This window comes from Podarcis tiliguerta (assembly GCF_965153285.1).
Source record: "Podarcis tiliguerta genome assembly, chromosome: 9".
In the NCBI taxonomy this organism is placed as follows: Eukaryota; Metazoa; Chordata; class Lepidosauria; order Squamata; family Lacertidae; genus Podarcis; species Podarcis tiliguerta.
Window position 1 is genome coordinate 30,680,347 of NC_139542.1, and position 20,781 is coordinate 30,701,127.

Below are 20,781 nucleotides of genomic sequence, written 5' to 3' on the forward strand. Positions count from 1 at the left end.
CATCCATTGTATTCTGCCGCTTGTGACATTCTGGAACGAGGGAGTTTCAATTTGTGTGACCCCTTACTTAAATTAATGGATATCTGGCCAGGCCAGAGTATTTTAAAATACAACTTAATTTGGCTTGTCACTGCAGCTTGAAAACATGAACCCTCCCCTTGATAGCTCAGCATCCACTCTAAAAGTTAGTTCTGCTTTCGTGGTTATGGCATCAAAGCATTACCATCTCACTTTGTGCTGATAGGGATCAGTTTGCCTGTTAAATTGTCCTGGGAAATAGTTTGTGTTCCCTTTTACACAAATCTATGAGGTTACAGATTGAAAATGGAACATAATGAGTGTAACCTGAAAAGCAATTTCATGGGCCGTAGTACTTGGATGGTAATAAATTCTGGGGTTTCAGTGTGATAAAGACATAGTTTTCTGTGCCTAGCTTTACCATTAGAAAAAAGAGACTGAGCTATTCGTGGCAGAACATGTCTTGCCACGTGGCAGCTGTTGGTAGTTATTACTTATAGTAGTGATAGTTTAGCTGCAGCAGGTGATTATCTTCCCAGTGATTATCTTCCCAGTGCTGCCTCAGTATAGGTGCTTCTGAGTTTGGGAAGAGAAGAGGTAAAGGAAGGACAAGAAGACCTGATGTTCTAAGGGAGATCCAAGCTGCAGGCAACATGTCCCAATGGCAGTGGAGAATATTGGTGATGGAGCAGATCATCAGCCTTTGGTGAGCAGAGCTCTCATGAGAACTGTTGGCTAATTTGGATGTGTCTGCAAAGGCACTTTTATAGGGTAGCATCATTCACACATTCTGGACTTAGAATTCTTTAAGTGCATAGCTTTTGCATCTGGTTGGTGAATCTTGGGGTTTTAATGAAAATCAAAATAGATCCTGCAAGCCTGAGTTCTATCTCACCCTTGGTGTATATGGCATGAAAGTTTTCAAGATGCAGCTCTTGGGAGGGATTATGTGGCAAAGTGACTCTCTGGCAAGACACTCCTTGAAAAAGGAGTCTAGAATTAGGCCCTTTGTCTCTGAAGTAGACTAATCTCCCGTGTGAATTGCTCAAACAAATCCATATATAAAAACAAAGAACTGAGAAATAAAAAAGGTAATTTCTTTCCTCTTATCATGTAAATCTGAAGCACATTCACAGGAATAAATGTTAGTAGCAAAGTATTTAAATTAACGCCAGTAATTACCACTATTTTTTTTCTAATTGTTTATAACCTCTTATTTTCTTCAGAGAGAAATTAAACTCAAGCTGAATATTTGCTTTAGTGAGTACTCTGCAGCCTGGGAAGGAGAACAGAAAACATACTTCTTTGCTCATTATGTCAATTGTTAGGTGATATGCTAATGCATACCCATGCATACCCATTCCATCTACTGTTTCAATCAAACAAGAAATATCTCACTTATTAGCAAAACAACACTATGGCTTTTGGCAGAAATTAAGCCTTGTTTTGGTGCATTAATATTTGAATATTAGCTAATGCTTCACGTAAAAAGGCTTTGCTGCACAGAGCCTGTGTGAAATCAGGCCATGTTCTTACCAGTAAACTTCAATAGGCTTTTTACAGATTACAGTCTCAGTAGGATCACAGCTTTCAGTTAATAAAATAGGCAAAAGGTTACTATATTTAGACCCCGATCATAAAAAGCTGAAATATGTAAGGGTGGTGGTACCAAGAGTGCTTGTGCTGTGGTTGTTACAGTGCCCTCCTGAGCATGGCAAAAGTGATTAGAGCTACAGAAACATCTGGGTGTTGAGCTACTACTTTGATCAGCTCCCTGCAAATTCCCATTGGAGCCATTCATTGTGTCCAGTGATCAGGGATGATGGAGCTGCAAGTCCAACATATGGAGGGCCACAGGTTAGCTATTCATGAACTACGCTCATTGCCTCCAGACATTTTGGATCACATCTCTCATCATCCCTGACAATTGGTCAAGCTGTCTCAAACTGATGGGCATCATAGTCTGAAACATCTGGAGGGAAGGCTGGTTTAATGTGTAGCTTGCAACCATAACTCTCGTTTCTCTTAAATTAATTGCAGTCATCGGGATCTGTGTGTGATTGTTATCAGAATTGCAGTGCAATGAGAGGGTTTATCTGTCCTTTCCTGCCACAACTCCCTCAAATCACACACACACACGGACACAGCTATGAGGTGGGGGGGGGGAGTTGAAAACAGTTATTTCCCCACCGTTTGGTTACTGAGAGTGACTTTGATTAATTGTTGTCTGTTTTTAACTTTTTATGGTTTCTACTGACTCAGGGCCTTCACAGCCATCACCGCCCCAAGCCCAATTCCTTGGAGCATTCAAGGATCTCCTGCTCCATATCTGCCCAAAGCTGAGCAGGAAGCCATGAGAGGCACAAACTGTTTGCCTCCAGGCCAGTCCCTTTAAGAAGCCACAGGGGTAGTTTGGACTAAAGAGTTATATAAACTCACAGACAACCTCTAGCTTTTGTTGGAGTAAGCTGCCAGCTTGGAACTCTCTAATGTGCTGCAACCCTGGACTGCCTTGCTGAGCCACATGCTTCTGTTTGAGGTCATGACATGACACTTCACCTCTTGTTTGACCCTCAATATGGCATTGTTATTTATCGCTTCCACTCACAGTCCTGTGTGGTTAGGTCGCTGATATTGATATTGTGCCCATTGGGAGCGGAAACTGTGAGATAATGAACACACAAAGCTATCCAGTGAATACATGGAAGAGCTGAGATTAAATCCAGGTCCAGCTCTGTATCTATTGGGTCACCCTGGCTCTCTTCTAATTATCTCCTAATTACATTGCTAATTTGCTTCCTTATCTTTACACCACATTCTTCTTATTAGCTACCTATTCTTTATGACCACAAATGATTCATATCCACAGCTAAATTCCTTCTCAGTTGTCCTAAGGAACATAAATAATCTACTGCTACACCTCTCCTTAGAAAATGGGTTAGAATGAACTTGGACTAATGGATAAAATCATGTCTCTCGTGAAGCCATAACAAAGTTCTAATTTACTTCAACGGGGTCAACATATTATTGGCTACATTCCGCAGAGAATACACTCAGTTTGTTACTGAGAGAACACAATAAAAGTATTTTGAATAAGACAGCCCAGTACTTTTGCTCTGGAATGTTTCAACTCATAAAAGGCCTGATTTCAAGATAATAAATATCCAGTCAGTACCTAGAAGAGGCAAGCCTTGCTCACAGGTTGAACTATGGACTGGTTCATACATTACTTTAATAGCAAGGAGTAAGTATCAACAGCTGTTAGTCATGAGAGCTAAAAAAAACCTTAGTGTTATGAGGTGCAATGGATGCAGAACTGGTGGTGGCCCTCACTGCCATGTCCTGCTAGGGAACTTTTATTCAGAGTTATCTGCCTGGCCACTTTGGTAGACACTTTGCTGGCATGGCTAGACCATCATCTGTTCTAGAAAGGCAGTTCATAGAGCCAAAACTCTTAAGGTGGACAAAAATAAGGCTCTTTCCTGCTTAAGAGTCTGATGTCTGCTCCATCTCATATAAAATGCACAGCTGGTTTGTGTGTGCTTGCTTGCTTGCTTACTTATAAACTGATAGGTGCACCCTTTGTCAAAATGATTCCTGGACAGGTTACACATAAAAATATATGAATCATCTTTAGTAAGGCCCTTCCTTTAAGTAAAACTCTGGAACCAGCAAGTTGGTTAAACAGGCTATAGAGATGGAAAAGCTATCAACTGCATCTGAAGATCGTATAGCTTATAATAAATCTATCGCCCTATTTTTGTGAGGAAATATTTACAAACATTTTGTATGATAATATATTCTATATGTACTTATTCTGATACTTAACTTGGCTTTGTGGTGTATGTGTTAGTACGAGTGTATGTATGCATAAGGCTTGGTTGGTTAAAGAACAGAAAACCATACATTCATAAACAATAACATCAATAAATGCATAGTATAAAACATCCGCTAAGGTTACAAAAAATCTAGATATGTGGCAGGTGACAGTTGGCACAGTGTCTCAGCCTCCGCTAAAAGCCTGGATGAAGAGTTGCTGCCCAGTTAGCAAGCTGATGATTGAGTATCCAAGGAATGTGGTCTGCTTCCCTGCGAACTCCTACATGTGAATGGGCTGACTTTCGTTGTATGTGTGTTTTATATGGTATAGCACACATGGGGCATTTATATGTGCAAATGCTTTATCTGTCATGTCTATTTGGCTTGTTTATTCTTAATTATTACAGTGGTACCTCGGGTTAAGAACTTAATTCGTTCTGGAGGTCAGTTCTTAACCTGAAACTGGTCTTAACCTGGGGTACCACTTTAGCTAATGGGGCCTCCCACTGCCGCTGCGCTGCTGCCGCACGATTTCTGTTCTCATCCTGAAGCAAAGTTCTTAAGGTAGAGGTACTATTTCCGGGTTAGCGGAGTCTGTAACCTGAAGCGTCTGTAACCTGAAGCTTCTGTAACCCAAGGTACCACTGTATATTTCATGTGCTCAAATCTCCCTTGCTCCTGGTTTCTTGCAATTACAGAACAAACATCTGAACAAAGTAGTAGTACAATTTAAGGGCCTAGTAGGAATTTGTGGCTCTTACCATACAATTAAAAAGTGAACTTGCTCTAAGAAAACTAACAAGAGAGCATTGGGTTCTACACATCCCTACATTAAAAATGGTATTTATTAATGAGTAAGATATATGATTTTAGAAATGTTCTGTTTACACCATTGATTATAATCAATGGTCAACAACAAATTTGTTGTCTGCGTTTTTTCAGTTGATTTAGGATGAATCTGATGCGCTGAATCCAAAAATCACATTGGTTTTGCTCAATCAGGTCTAGTTTTTGAGCTATGGCCACATGTCGTTTTTTTACGTTTTTGTTCACATGTACGCTTGTGTGGAGCATTTTAGAAGAAGTTGGTGGGGGTAAAATGCCATGTCGAATAATTGTTTTGATTGGAAATGATTATTTTAATGACAAGAAGTATTCAGGTCCAATTGTTCTGGATGATTATGTTGAAAAGGGATCAGTTTGAAGTTATAAAACCTCGAAATTTCCATAAATTGGTGCGGCAAAGCATAAAGTTGGGGGATCAAAACTAAGTTAATGGGGCAGCCGCCCAACCAAATGTATAGGAAACTCCACCCGTGCATGCGCCAACGTATGACTAATTTGTACCTATTTTTGTTTGGAATTCCCATGGTTTGGAGGGAGCCGACAAACCATGTCACTGACTGCTACTTCTGCGCTGTTGATGTGACTGGGATCAACAGAAAGAACTGGAACAGCCTCAAGTATCCTGATCTTCAATCAGCACGTTGTCCTGTAGCTCATTGTGATGAAATTCCAGTGCCTATCTTCAGAGAACTTCCTGACATTAGTGACGAAGATGCCTCCAGTGTTGGAGGACATGAAGAAGAAGAAGTGGTTCTTGAAGATGATGCTCCATATCCATTTTCCCAAAAGGAGTTGAATGATCTAGGTCGCGACCTCAGCTTGTCAAAGGACTCTGCTGAACTCTTGGCATCCAGATTGAAGGGAAAAAACCTCCTCTCTGACAGTGCTCACATCAGCTTCTTCTGCAACAGGCATCAAGAGTACCTCCGTTTTTTCTCGGAAGAGAAGGACTTGGTGTACTGTGCAGATATTGAGCAGCTTCTGCTCAAGCTTGGAGTGCCACAGTACAAGCCCAAAGATTGGAGACTGTTCATTGACAGCAGCAAGCGATCACTGAAATGTGTTTTGCTACACAACGGCAACCAGTTTGCCTCTATACCCCTGGCTCACTCGAGTACACTGAAGGAGAACTATGAAGCGGTGAAGTATGTGCTGGAGAAAATTGGTTATGATCAGCATAAGTGGTTTATTTGTGTTCACCTGAAGATGGTGAACTTTTTGTTGGGACAACAGTCTGGCTTCACCAAGTACCCATGTTTTCTGTGCATGTGGGATAGTAGGGACCGTGCTCAGCATTACACGAAGAAGGACTGGCCTGTGCGGGAGGAATTGGTGCCTTGCAGAGAAAGGAACGTCATCAATGAGCCTTTGGTGGACAGAGACAGAATGCTCTTCCTACCGCTGCACATCAAGCTCGGCTTAATCAAGCAGTTCACCAAGGCTCTGGACAAGGATGGTGACTGCTTCACTTACTTGTGCCAGGCTTTTCCAGGATTGACCATGGAGAAGTTGAAAGCTGGCATCTTTGACGGTCCTCAGATCCGTCAGCTCATCAGAGATGCAGAGTTCGGAAACTCAATGAACGAAGTGGAACTGGAAGCGTGGAAGGCATTTGTTCTGGTAGTGAAGAACTTTCTTGGCAACAATAAGGCCAGAAAGTACGCAGAACTTGTCAACAACATGCTGGTACTTTCAGAAACCTGGGCTGCAACATGAGCGTCAAGATGCACTACCTATTTTCACATATGGACCGGTTTCCTAAGAACCTGGGTTCAATGAGTGACGAGCAGGGGGAGAGATTCCATCAGGACATGAAAGAGATGGAGACCAGGTATCAGGGTCGCTGGGACGCAGTCATGATGGCTGACTACTGTTGGACTCTGAAGAGAGACCTCCCTGCCGCTGAGCATTCCAGGAGTTCCAAGAAATGGAAGTTCAAGCCCTGAAGTCTGAAAAATGGTGAAGCAACATGCAATTTACGTGTACTTACCTTTATCAATGCCCACCATTCAGTTTACAGTAATCAATGTTTCTATCAGGTAATCAATATACGTTGTTGGAAAAACATTTTTTTCTCTTAAAAACATATTTAGGATGATATGTGTTGACAAAAATCAGCTGATAATGCCACAAAAATGTAATCGATTTTGTCACAAGATCTGATTTTTTTCCAAATCAACATAGCACAAATACCTGACCTGATGGAGAGAAACGGATGCCATTTCCTGATTCAGCAGTGCAAAAATACCCTAAATCAATTGTAGAAATCTAGACAACATTCAAAAAGTAAAAAAATTGTTGCCCAGTGATTATCCTGGGAATCAACAAATTGACTAATTTCAGCCTCTGATTTCTTTACATTTTTATAGTGTGAATCAGAAGGTGAAGACAGTCAATTGTCCATGGCAGGATCACCTCTCTGTCATCTGGGAATAACAAATCACGTAAACCATAGTGGGTTTTTAGTTTTGCTATACAGGAGTGAGTAACGTGCAAGAGTTATATGCAAACACAAGTGACCTGTGAGTGACCCTGCAACAACTTGAAATCACTTGTTTGTGTAGATAGAAGTTGTTGTCCCACCACAACACAAACCTTTGCAGCCTCTATTGCAGGTTCAACAGATTTTATTTAAGATGGTGGAGGGAAATAGCCTTAAAGAAAGAAGTCACAACAGATGTATAGAAATTGGGGTTTTGTGACTTTATTTTATTTTTCAAGCTTGTCAAAAGTGGCCCTCCTCTAGTGTGTAAATAAGCCTTTAGGTCAAATACAAACTCTACAACAAGTACTATTTGCCATACACCAATGATAAGATCACAGGATTGCCTCCATAGGTATATGGCTGCTGTTGAAAAATGCCATGTACCTGGTTTTGGACTCTGATGACCTGGATAATGGGGAAGACTAGGGTAGGAACCATGTCTGCAGAAAGCCTTTCCAGAGGCTCTCATGGGAGAGTTGCCCCAGGAACCACCTGATGTAGCCTTTTCCCTGCATCTGATTCCAAGGATGACTGCTGCTTAAAATTCTGCACAATGTAAAAGGGCACCGGCTTTTACCAACTGACAGCTGGAGCAACAGGCCATCTCCTCAGCCCTGCTTGGGTTAAAATAGGGCATGCGCAAAAGATTCTCTTATAGAGCTGGAGACAGTCCCTTGGTTGTAGGTCTGTTAAAAACCCCAGTTGGCTGCAATATCCTATAGTCTATTTTGGTGTGTGCAAGGGTGTGTACAGATGTACATATGGACTTTGTGTTTTTACTACTGACATTTTGAGGTTGTCTTCTCAGATGATGTGGGCAATCGCTTTGGACAGAGAGGCTTGGGACCACTAGTGTGTGTGCAAATGTGAGGATTAGGTTTCAGTTCTTTTAGCATTGCAAATCTGGTATACAACCTTCCTAAATCCTATTGAAGCTGATGGCATTTAAGCAGCCTTGAGGTGTGCCTGATTGCAGCCTAAACGTTTCAAAACGTAGCTCAGAGTTTGGGTGTAATCCTTGACGCCTCCCTTTCCATGGAGGCGCAAGTTACAGCAACAGCCAAGGCGACATTTTTCCACCTTCACCGCATCAAGCAGTTGGTCCCTTACCTTTCCCGCCCCACCCTGGCCACAGTGATCGATGTGACGGTCATCTCCAGGCTTGACTACTATAATTCGCTCTACGTGGGGCTGCCCTTGAAGCTGTCCCAGAAACTCCAGCGGGTACAGAATGCTGCAGCGAGGCTCCTCACGGGGTCTCTGTCATGGGAGCATATTCACCCAGTGTTTTTCAAGCTGCACTGGCTCCCGGTGGAGTACAGAGTCAGATTTAAGGTGCTGCTTTTGACCTTTAAGTCCCTTCACGGCCTAGGACCCTCGTACCTACAGGACCGCCTCTCCTGGTATGCCCCACGGAGAGCCTCAAGGTCCATAAATAACAACACCCTAGTGGTCCCAGGCCCTAAGGAAGTTAGATTGGCTTCAACCAGAGCCAGGGCATTTTCAACTCTGGCTCCGGCCTGGTGGAACGCTCTGCCTCACGAGACCAGGGCCCTGCAGGATCTGATTTCTTTTCGCAGGGCCTGTAAGACAGAGTTGTTCCGCCTGGCCTTTGGCTTGGAGCCAATTTGATTCCCTCCCTCCCTCCCTCTCTTTCTTTCTTTTTTCTTTTCCTTCTCCTGCTGCGATGAGGCTACATTTTAATATTTTAATGTTGTATTTTATTTTTGTTTTTAAGTTGTAATCATTCATCTTGTTTTTATTATTGCTTGTAAGCCTCTCTGAGCCCGGCCTTGGCTGGGGAGGGCGGGGTATAAATAAAAAAATATTATTATTATTATTATAAAAAGAAACTGCAGAAGCCAAGCAGGGTTGATGAGAAAATGGGATTGCTATAGATGTCACTCAGCATTCCAGTGAAGAAAACAACATTTTCTGTAGAATAAACCCATTAAGAGGCTTATGTTTTGTTTGCAGAAGTTGACTTTGGATGCTTTCAAAATCTCTGCTTCATGGGGACATATGTAATATAAATCATTTGGCTTGCTCTTCTGTTTCTTAAGACATTATATTTATAAATTCTTTCATCTAGAGTTGTCATTTATCCTGTTTCCTGTCAGATAAACAATCATTTATTTTTCAGATTTCAGTTATAATATTGCATATGTACACTTACATAGTTTTTTTTGTTCCAGTGAGAATTTTCATGGGGAAATGGGGAAATAATGTGATATGGGACACATCCTACTGTCACGGAGAAACAATGACTGATAAAAAAGAAAACTCAGTGCAAGGTGTGTGAGAGACCTCACAGTGGATCATTTTTATCCTTTCTAGCGATCAAAAAAGTGTCACAACTGAAAATGTTTTTGCAGTGGAGAATAAAAAAGCACTTGGTGATGCTGAACAGTCAAGTTCTGCTTGTTTTGCACTAATATTGACACAAAATATGATATAGTAAGAAGGAAGGACTTTCCCCATTATATTCAAAAATGTTCATCATAATCCACAGGAGACTGGGGTGTAGGTTGTCCCCAGTTTGAATGCTAGGTTGTGTACAAAGCATGTCTAAAAATAATCTATTTCCCAGTGTTGGAATAGGGTAAGTGAAGTGAGTGGCAATTGCTCTATCGTACATGACAGATTACAAGCAAGTTATCCCACACTGCTTTGTATGCAGGGCTTTTCACGTAGGCTTCGTTTGGGCTGGCTACAAAAAGAAATAGAAAATAGAAAATAGAAATGCAGCCCATTTAGCAAAGTGTACATGACTGTTTTGTTTATGTGTGCTCTGGAGAGCTTGTATGTATTAATGACAGACAAATGTACATGGTCCCTTTGCTGGCAGTCAAAGAAAACTCTCCCCAATGAAGCAAGCAGCTGAAGTAAAGGGCTGTAGCTGACACCCACTTGAGAGTTACTGATGTGACAGTTCTGTGGCTGCTAATGACAGGATTACTGTGGCTGTGTTGTTATCCAGAAGGGTTACCCCCCCCCCCCCAGACAGAATGTACGAAAAACAGGGCGAAGCAGAGAGCTGCTGGTTCAGACTGTTGGCTTTCCTTCTGAAATTGCTTGGCGTTGCTTGCAAAGGAGCCCTTTTGTGTACTCTGAAGTTTGTCAATGTCACTCTGGTTGCAGGCGGCTCCTTCTTCCCTGGATAAAGAACAGTGCTTGGTGTGAAAACTTTAGACTTGCATCACCTGGAGTGTTTTGTTTGGACAGATCTTCACACTGCCGGCAGCTGGGAATTAGCATTTTAACCATCTAAACAGAGAAGACAAATACTGGAATATTCTTTGGATGCAAAAAAGGAGAGGCTCCCCTAAGCTTTCTCATGCCCCTTGAAGGCAAGATAAATTTGATTCCAGATTCCGATGGCTTTTGTAGTGTCCTTGTTTTCTAGCAGGTTTCCTATTCCTTTAATGGCAGCTTGAGAAAATCAAACTTCCATCAGGTGAAGTTTGTCCCAGTGTGCTGATATAGTGATAAGATATTTTTTTTTTACCTGATGAATTAGTCTTAGAATGAACAGAAAATAAGAAGAGCCCAGATGGGTCAAGCTAACATTTAGTTCAGCATCCTGTTGCAGTGGCTAATAAGATGTCTATAGAAATCCTGTAAGCAAGACTTGAGTGCAACAGCACTCTACCGTGTGTGTGTGTGTGTGGAGGAGAGTATTTTGTTTGTTTGTCACTATCTTATTTTTGTTTTTATATTGTAAACTGCCCTGTGATCTTTGGGTGGATGGCAGTATAGAAATTTAATAAATAAAAATAATACCCACTTGTGATTTCCAACAGTTGATATGCATAGGCATAGTGAGGTATAACAGAACATCATAGCTAGTAGCCTCTGATAGCCTTATCCCCATAAATCTGTCTAATCTTTTAAAAAATACATCCAGGTTGGTTGTCATCTTCTTGGAAAAACAAGAGTATTTTATTTTTTAAAAACACTTTATTTATTTCCCCTCCTTCTTCCCCCCCTATTTGCATACCGTTTCATTCAGAGAGTTCTGAAGAACTCAAAAGTGTGCACATGACTTTGAAACATTTAGGCTTGTCGTAATAAAGATGATTCCCAGGTGTGGAAAATCTCAGTTTCTCTTAACTGTAACATTATGTAAATCAATTTTCTTCAAAAAGTATCTCAGGCAATATTAGAAGGGGGTAAACTGATTTCTTCTTAAAAAACAAAAGAAAACTATTTTGCAAGTGTCTCATAAAGATACAGCAGCCATTATCATGTTATACAGCTATCTTCAATGTTGAGTGTATATTTAATCACTTCCATAAACGGAATATTAGGACATAGGTCCTAAAGGGACCCCTGACCATTAGGTCCATTCGTGGCCGATTCTGGGGTTGCGGCGCTCATCTGGCTTTATTGGCCAAGGGAGCCGGCGTACAGCTTCCGGGTCATGCGGCCAGCATGACTAAGCTGCTTCTGGTGAACCAGAGCAGCGCACGGAAACGCCGTTTACCTTCCCGCCAGAGCACACCTATTTATCTACTTGCACTTTTTGGGGGGCTTTTGAACTGCTAGGTTGGCAGGAGCAGGGACCGAGCAATGGGAGCTCACCCCGTTGCAGGGATTCAAACCACCAACCTTCTGATTGGCAAGTCCTAGGCTCTGTGGTTTAACCCACAGCGCCACTCGCGTCCCTTATTAGGACATAGACCTTGACTAAATAACTGTAAGGACACATTTCATATAATAAAGTAATTGCTGAAGATCCAGTAATGATAAAATAGCATTGGAAAAACATGCAAAATTGCACTATAAATCATTGTGCATCTGAATTGCCCCACAGACCTGGAATGCAAATAAAATGCACTACTGTATTATACAATTACTGGATGATAGCTGGTTTTCTGTTGTTGACAACACGTAATTCTGAGTGATTCCTTTAGTTCTTGGGTTCTTTGGGTCAGTAAGCAAATGTTGACTGAATATTTAGCAATTGGGTAGAGCACATGCTTACTGGGAAGCAAGTCCTATTGTGTTCAGTGTGGTGTGCTCCTCCATAGGTGTATGTAGGATGGTAGCCACTGCCATTTTAACAGGCTTCCTCAAGCTTGGAAATGATGTATAGCTAGTTTATTGTAGCAAATGCACATATTTTCATGGAAATACCAAAAACCTCATTCACATTTGCAATGGTAAGCAACGACAATACAAGCGACACTTTCCCATGCTTGAGGAGATAGATGTGAAATGGCCCTAAGGGATGAGTTTCCCCAGTAGGTCTGGTTTTGAAATTATTCCTGGATAGATATATGAACCCACCCACCCCATCATTTGATCTCATATCAAGGATTTTTCAAGAGGACTTCTGTGAGCTGCACAGGGCCAGATGTCTGGTGTCACAAAAAGGCTTCAAAAGGTTAGCTATCTAATTTGTTACAGTATTATTGTTACTGTATTTGACAGTCATGGATAGGAAAGAGGTGCTTGTGGGACTCTTTGGTTACTATGCAATTTGACTGATGGAGAGAGGGAACCATTTTCAGCTTTGCAAAATGTCTTGGGTAAGCCATGGAGAAGAATGTGATGCTCCTATTCAGAGAATTACCATTTTGTAGCTTTTTTCTTTTTCATGTACACACCTTAATGGAAATTGCCCGAAATTTCCATAGATGCAAATGCTGTGGGGGAAATCAAACAGTGTCTTGCCTACCAGACTGGATGCCATGGATAGAATGGATTTCCCCCTCCCCTGCAGGATGCCTATGCCACCAAAATCTTCTCTCTCCAGAGCAGATTTGGGGGAGGGGTGCAGGAGGGGAGGAAGGGGTAGTACTGTCACACTAATTTCTATATTGGTAGAAGCCCAGCTAGAGATGTTTCTCTTCCCCAAACACCATTTTCTATTGTGGCATGTATCTGGGTTTCAGTCAGAGTAAGCCCACTGAAGTTAATTGACATGACTAACTTAGGTTCTTTAATTTAAATGGGTCTACTCTGAAAATGACTTAGTCGAACACAACCCCACGTGATTTTTTATATTTTTCCAGTTTAGGTTATGTAAACCACTCACTCTTTTTTAAAAAAAATGTACAGTAATAAATCAAATCAACCAGCAATAGTAGCCACCTCATTCTTTGGGTGAATTCCCCTATCAGAAATATAATTACATGGAAATCCTACTGAGACTTTAATGGGACATGTATATGCATAAATTTAGAACTGGGTTCAGAGCTGCAATCATAAACCCAGGGCCAGCCCAAGGCTTTTTGCTGCCCAAGGCAAAGGACAAGATGGCTCCTTGCCCATTCCATATAAAAAAGTTGATCACCGTATTTTTCTGTGTATAAGAAGATATTGTTTCCTTAAAAATAATATTCAAAAATAGCGGGTGGTCTTATACATGGATAGCGGTGGGGGGCGGGATTGGTGGCAGCAGCCAGCAGGAGATTGGCAGTGGCGATAGGGCGTGTGATTGGTTGCTGCGGAAATGCCTGCTGACGATTGGCTGCGGCAATTGGGCGGGCTATTTATGGCCGTGGTGAGGCGTGCGTGCAGTCGTCTGTGATTGCGATGAGTGTGCTTTTGGAGGTGAGAATGCAGATGATTGGTGGCTGTGGTGATGCGTGCGATTTGCATTGTTGGGCAGGCTGTAGACTGATTGGCGGTGCCCCCCCCCAAAAGCTCAACAACTCTGCAATCCTCCCCCAAAAGAAGCTCAACAACACTGGGCAACCCCCCCTTTTTTGTTGTGGTCCAAAAAAAATACATGGGGGCGTGTTATACATGGAAAAATACAGTATATTGGCAGGTGAATCTTACTTCATCACTTGCAATGGGACAGTGTCCTCTGCTGCACCTGAAGGCCAGGTTTGTTTTGGAAGGGAAAAGGGAGAGCATGGCGCACATATACCGTAGTTCTGTCATTTGCTGCTTTCTGCCTGCCCGCACCAGCCGCCTGAAGTGGTTGTATCACTCAGCCTAATGGCAGGTTTGTGGTCAGTATTGCTTATCTTTGAGGGGACATGGTTAGGATTGCACTGTTAGCCTCTCCTATTGGTTGCTCATTAGGAATCTGTCCTTAAGCATCCATTTTAGATATTTTTTATTCATGCTGGAAAGAAGTGACATATTGAAAATAAGTATTCTTTATTCAGTGTTTGTTCTGTAAATGTAACTGCTTTGTTGATAATGATAGAGACATATGCTGGCTGCTAATGTTATACCATATGCGGGGAAACAAAATGCCTTTTATGCAAATGGACGTTTCATTCTCGTTATGAGCTAAATGTTACATAGGACTATGATGCGCTGAGAAGTGTAAAAATCTGTGTCTATTTAGATTTACTTAAATATGAGTGAAATGAATGGGGCGGGGAATTAAATTTCCAACAATGTTTCTAACAAAGAGCAAGCCCCATTTCTTGAGTAAGTCCCATTTCTCCTTAACCGAGGCTGCTGGAGTGAGTTAAAAACCACTTGAAGTGAATATGCGGCCAGCATCTTTGGTGCTAAAATAAGCAGGTGCTAAGAGGAAATGGCTCTGCAATAATCACCATATCGAAAGCAAGCGTATTTACACTTAACAGTAGAGAGAGGCTGAAAAAGAGCGAGTAGTGCCTTTTTTTTAAACTGCTTTTCATGCAAGCATTGATAGGAAAGTACATCTGCTTAAAATCTTTTCTAGTGCTGCCCAGACGGATTTGCTCTCTGCCCAATCAGTTTATCAGATTTTGGCTCTGCTACTGGGGAGAGCTGCAGTTTATATTCTGATTATGCAGGGGCAGAACAGACATGTCTCAAATGGGTATCACCTCACTCTATAAAAACAAGTTCACTCCATGTTACGGATTGCAAGGAGAACTTTGTTTCTTGACACTTCCTACTCTGGTTAATGAATGATGAAAAGTCTTTCACTTTTATTTTGTTTTTGTTTTAACTTTTTTTTTTTCAAAGGCAGGGAGAATTGGCGGTGAAAAGCTATATACATTTGAGGCTTAGCATTAGAAGGAAATCACAGAGACACAAGTAATGAAAAAGACAGCGTAAAGTTCCTAATATAACCTTTGTGCCTTATATTAAAGAAGAACTGCATTGAACTGGGAGGAAAGAGACCCAGTGCCTAGACTTGCCACATAACAGAGTCTGACCTGAAGGTTCTGATTGTCTTGGGCCCCCTTGGGATGTCCTTTTTATTGAACGTTCATGATGATTTTTGCTCATGATTCTATCAGAGCTGTCACGTGTGATCATGCTTTCAATACACATTCAAAAGGTTTGGGGCTCTGCTTCATTTCCAATGAGTGCATATCCCATAATAGTTCATATGTTGGTTACTTTGGGACTGGATTACCGCTCTATGTAGGACTTCCCTTACACTTGATCCAGAAGCTGCAGTTAGTGCAGAATGATGCAGCATGATTTTTGACAGGAGTATGGCCTTGTTAGCATATAACACCTGGTCTCAGAGATCAGCACTGGTTGCCAATTTGCTACAGGTTTGCCAATTTGCCAGGTTAGAGGCACTACTATTAGAATTGTTACTAGCCACCGCAGCCTAGTGGTGCACAAGATTCCACGGGTCTTGGCACTTAAATCATAGTTTGTGTTTCCTTTGGGAACAAGGCACAATGGAGGCTGTAGTGTCAATATGAAATATGGTTTATTTGCACACATTTACACCTGAGTCCATGCTTGAAGGAATTCCCAGCATTCATAACTCAAGAGGGCCTTGCTTTTTACAGGAATGCAGCATTGCGTTCTAAGGCATCCCAAGTATCATTCATGTACCTCTCTTTCAAATTGTCTCTGAAAGCCTGCCAAAAGTTCTCTGCCTGCCCCCTTTCCATAACCTCATTTTTGAAACACCACAATTTTTCCTTCACCCTACATCAACCTTGAAATCCCATAGCTTCTTATACAACAAATGTTTTGGTTTATTTTTGTAACACTTTTACTGCACTGCAGCTCCTCCAGACAGCAGCCATGTAATTGCATTGGGGAAGCATCACAGAACAAACCAAAGCAGAATAAATCCTCCACCAATGCACTATTACTGTGTTAAAACCATGTATTGGAATTACCGTATACCATCAGAACTGGAAGTGTTCCAAGCTAAACCCCTAGCACAGTTATTATATGGGGCTCAGATTTGGACAGGCACTCACCTTGGATCTACGGAAGCTGTCCAATCAAAGTTCTTAAGGCAAATTTTCTCTGTACCACCCTGTGTCCCAAACACATCATTGTGCCTAGAGGCTAATCTTCTCTTGGTAGAATTTCGGATCTGGCGTCGGACACTTAACTATTGGCTTCGCCTAAACTCAAATCCCCCTGGTCTAATATCCCAAGTGCTGCAAGATTGTCACAAGAGTGCCTGGAGTAAAATTGTCTATCAAAGACTTCACTCTTGTTGTTTATCACCACAACAGCTACTCACTTTGGGTTTTAGTAAAGCAAACAGTCTAATTTTTCAGCGCCTAAATGATATCGAGTGTCAGAACAACTTGGTTACAATAAGGAAATTTTGCCAATGGTATGACTATTTTCCAACTTCCCATTTCAGCTCTCTGACCCCCTATCTGCATAACCTAGAAATTATAAAATATAGACGCGCTTTTACTCTTGCAAGATTGAATGTATTTTCCCTCGGCTGTACAGGAGAGACGATTGTAACAGATTTCACACGAAAAACGCTTATGTCCCTGTGGAGATGGCAGTACCGAATTGGTGGCCCATGCCCTTCTGGCTTGCACTCTTTATAAAGACTTAAGGAATGAGGTTATCACCCCTCTTTTATTGTCCATCCCGGGTCACCCAACCACTGCCACAGTGTCTTTCCTCTTGACAGATCAAGATGAGCAAGGGCCATCAAAAGGTTGCAAGATTTTTAGCTGGGGCAATTAGCTGGGGCAATTAGAATAAGATCCACTATTTGACTATTGATTTGAAAGCCTAAAATGTATTTTATATCATTGACTTTTTATTTCTATTCTTTGTATATCGTATTGTTGTTTTATTGCTATGGCTGATGGCTGACGCAAATAAAGAGTCATTCATTCATTCATTCATTCATTCATTCATTCATGTACTGGAATATACATGCCATAAAACACCAGTCTGGAAGGACACTTTGTATTCCTGTCGCGAATCTTTATTGGCTATGTGGTCTAGCAATACTTGACTTTGGGTACTTCCAGGTGGGTGTTTATTGCAGGACTAGTATTTTTCATTTTTAAAAAAAACATCCAGACTACATCATTGGCATCAAAATGCTAGTCCATAGTCCCCCGATCTTTAATCTGGATTTACTACTTTAGGGAGAAATATGATAATTTATTTTTAAAAAGTGTGTGTTGCCAGTGACCTGTTTACATTATTAAGTCCCTGTCTGGATGCCCCCTATTCATCAGTGGTGAAGGTTTTTCTGTGCATACATGATTTTAATGATTTCTGTATGGTTATGGACATCCTTTGTTTTTGGTGCTGGGAGTGTGTGTGTGTGTGTGTGTGTGTGCGCACACACACCTTGCTGGACTCTTGTCATTAACATGTTCCTTCAGATATCTTAACATGTGGGATGCTACTCACCCCCCTAGAAATATATTTTGCCCATTTTGGGCCCCCCTTTTTTCTGATGCCACCACTGACAATAAAAGGACCTTGTTAGACTTCTGCCTGAAAACCAAGTGAAATATGAAACAGAAAAAAATATGTAACAACACTTAACAATGCAATCCTTTGCATGCCTACTCAGAACTGCCATCAAGTTCAGTGAGATTACTCTTAATCCTAGACATAAATCTTGGGGAATAAGCCCTACTCAACACAGAGGGACTTACTTCCAAGTAAACATGCATAGGATTAAACTAATATTGTGATGGTGTGCTGCCTCTAGCCTAACAAATGGTTCCATACCTCAGCTCTCCTCCAGAACAACTTACCTGCATTCAAAAATTGCCACAAGCTATTCCTAAGTCAATGTGGGATCCAGATATTCCAGATATTGTGGGACTATGTCACTATCCTACTGCCTGCTGGGGATGATGACATCATTTTGGAGGGCTTCCCTTGATCTACACTGACTTGCTCTCTAGTCTTTCCTAGCACTGTTTGGGGATACCAGGGATTGAACCTGGATTTTTTTACAAAGCATATGCTTGGCCATTCCATGGGTCACCTAAACTTGTTGAATAATGTGCAGTTTGAAGCTCACTTGAAGTATTTTATAACTCGCTTACTATCTTTCAGCACTCTTGTAAGTATTGGCATTTACTTCAGGCAGGTAGAAACATATAGGTCAGGAATGGGATCTATGAAATCGGCCCATTTTCATCCTGGAAATCTTCTTTGCAAAGCTCATCTCCAGAGAATATCCAGAGAAAGGAATTACCATATTTTTTGCCCTATAGGACGCACTTTTTCCACTCCAAAAATGAAGGGGAAATGTGTATGCGTCCTGTGGGGCGAATGCAGGCTTTCGCTGAAGCCTGCAGAGCGAGAGGGGTCGGTGCACACATGTCCCCTTCATTTTTGGAACCTTGCAACCTTGCCACCGCTCCCAGACCCGTTCTGGCTGCTGGGGTCGGGGGAAGCTCGGGCTTCCCCCGCCCCAGTCCGGCAAGCTCCGGAGCGATGGCGAGGTGGAGCGCAACCTCGCCTTCGCTCCCGAACCCCCAGCCCCGAGGCTAAAAACGAAGCCAAGACAGCTAGCGGGATCCATCCCACTCGCTGTCATGGCTTCTTTGCTCTTTGGAGCTCGGGGGGGGAAGATAATATTTTTTTCTTTATTCTCCCCCCCCCCAAAAAAATAAGTGTGCCCTATGGGCCGGTGCGCCCTATAGGGCGAAAAATACAGTATTATAAACACTTTGCCATTCATTGGAGGAATGTTAAAACTGTCCTTTGTGATTGTGTTTATAATGCAAATGCACGGTGGCAGATTATCAGTTATTCATTAAGAAAGTGTACTGGTGAAGGAGAATAAGGAACTTTCATGTGTGCATGATGTCTAGCAGTGGCAAGTACACCATAGCATGCAGTTGAGCTAAAATTATTTTGGCAACAAAGTAAAATATCAGTCCAACCAATGATTGTTTAGCTGATAGAATATTTATATCTGAGCAGTACAGTTATCCATGATCCTTTGGCTGGCATTGTGCGGATTGCCATTTTGTTCAACTACTTAAGAAGATAAAAAGAGCCCTGCTTGATCAAATCAAAGGTTTATCCAGTCTCTCATTTTGTTCTCACAGTGACCAACCAGATGCTTGGGAAGCCCACTATTGAAGGAAATAGCACTCCCCTGATCTTCAGCAACATCAAGAGTCATATTCCTTCTGATATTTGAGGTAGCTTGTAGCCATAGTTACTAGTAGCCACTGATGAATTTTATAGGTAAAGTATCTATTTTCCTCAAATGATATGTGGTGTATAGGTTACATACATTCCATACATTTACAACACAATTTAAAGCCCACAACTTCCTCCAAGAATCCTTGGAACTGCCGTTTTTTAAAGGTTCTGGGAATTGTAGCTCTTTGAGGGGTAAACTATGTGTCCCAAGATACTTTTGGGAAAGCCATTTGTTTTAAATGTATTTGAAATGTGCTTTATATATATTGTGGGTGTACAGTCATATCACTCTAATCTTGGTGGTCTTTGAAAACTATTCAAACCAAATTTCCGTGTTTGTTCGTTTTTAAATCAATACATACAGCTCAACCGATAGCATTTAGTTTTTTAAAAAAGTTGCCATATGTATGTTTTTCATACCTCTTTAATTTTCCAACCTCATTTCCATCCCTTCAACAGAGCCTTCAGCAGTTAAATCAAAACTTCTTCCTCCCAATATATAAGTACATTTATTTAAAAGAACCTGTAATGGTTCTAGGGGTTGCTCGTGCGTAAATCAGTGCCAACACCTGGCTGGGTTGCCTGAGTGAACCTTTCCTGTCCGGACAGCCACTCACCCGTGGCTGTCTCAATCGCTGGCAGAATCCGTCAGTGGGCATTTCTTGAACTTCTTCCAGCATAAAAGTTCTTTGACGCCTAGTCGCCGCCTACTTTCCCTGCGTGGAAGCCTTCTGCGCAGGGAGGGTGTGGGCACCGGGGGACCCGTGCTCTCCCCGCTGGTTCCCGGCGAAGAGTCTGGGAGCCACCTCGCCGATTCCCCCTTCTGCCCCCCTCCTCCACTGGTGCTATGCTGATTTCCTTCCCCAGAAGATGTGCTGCTTCTCTCCCTCCTGGCACGCTCTCCAGAATCCCTCTGAAGCCCTCCCTCTCCTTCTGGCTCCGATGGCAGTTCCCTGACAGAACCCTTTAACACATTCAGCTATCATTCACCAAGCAAAAATGTAAGACCATAAAAAGAGCCTGCTGGATCAGGCCAATGGCCCATCTAGTCCAGCATCCTATTGTCACAGTGGCCATCCAGATGCCTGTGGGAGCGGGCAAGCAGGACCTGAGTGCAACCGTGTTTTCCCTTCCTGTAGTAAATCAATGAACCATGGAAGCCCAGATGGGGAAAAGGGAAAGTTGGAGAAGGACAAGGAAAATGGTTATTTTAAAAAACCTTTAGAGGTTGAGTGTGTGGGGACATGGTTGTTGTGACTGTGATGGCATCTTTGCAGATGAAGGGGTGA

General features: G+C 42.0%; 1 protein-coding gene across 11 annotated transcripts in view; it reads left to right on the plus strand.

Moving 5' to 3' along the window:
- The window catches only part of JADE1 (jade family PHD finger 1), a 153,893-nt gene that overhangs the window by 53,908 nt on the left and 79,204 nt on the right, over nucleotides 1–20,781 (plus strand). The window contains exon 1 of one of the 11 annotated variants that reach the window (XM_083457225.1): nucleotides 457–724. The exons of 9 other annotated variants lie outside the window; for them this stretch is intronic. The gene's annotated coding sequence lies outside the window, so the exon portion shown is untranslated. Of the gene's footprint in view, nucleotides 1–456; nucleotides 725–20,781 lie in introns of those variants that run through there. One more of the 11 variants, XM_083457237.1, reaches the window with a different exon arrangement.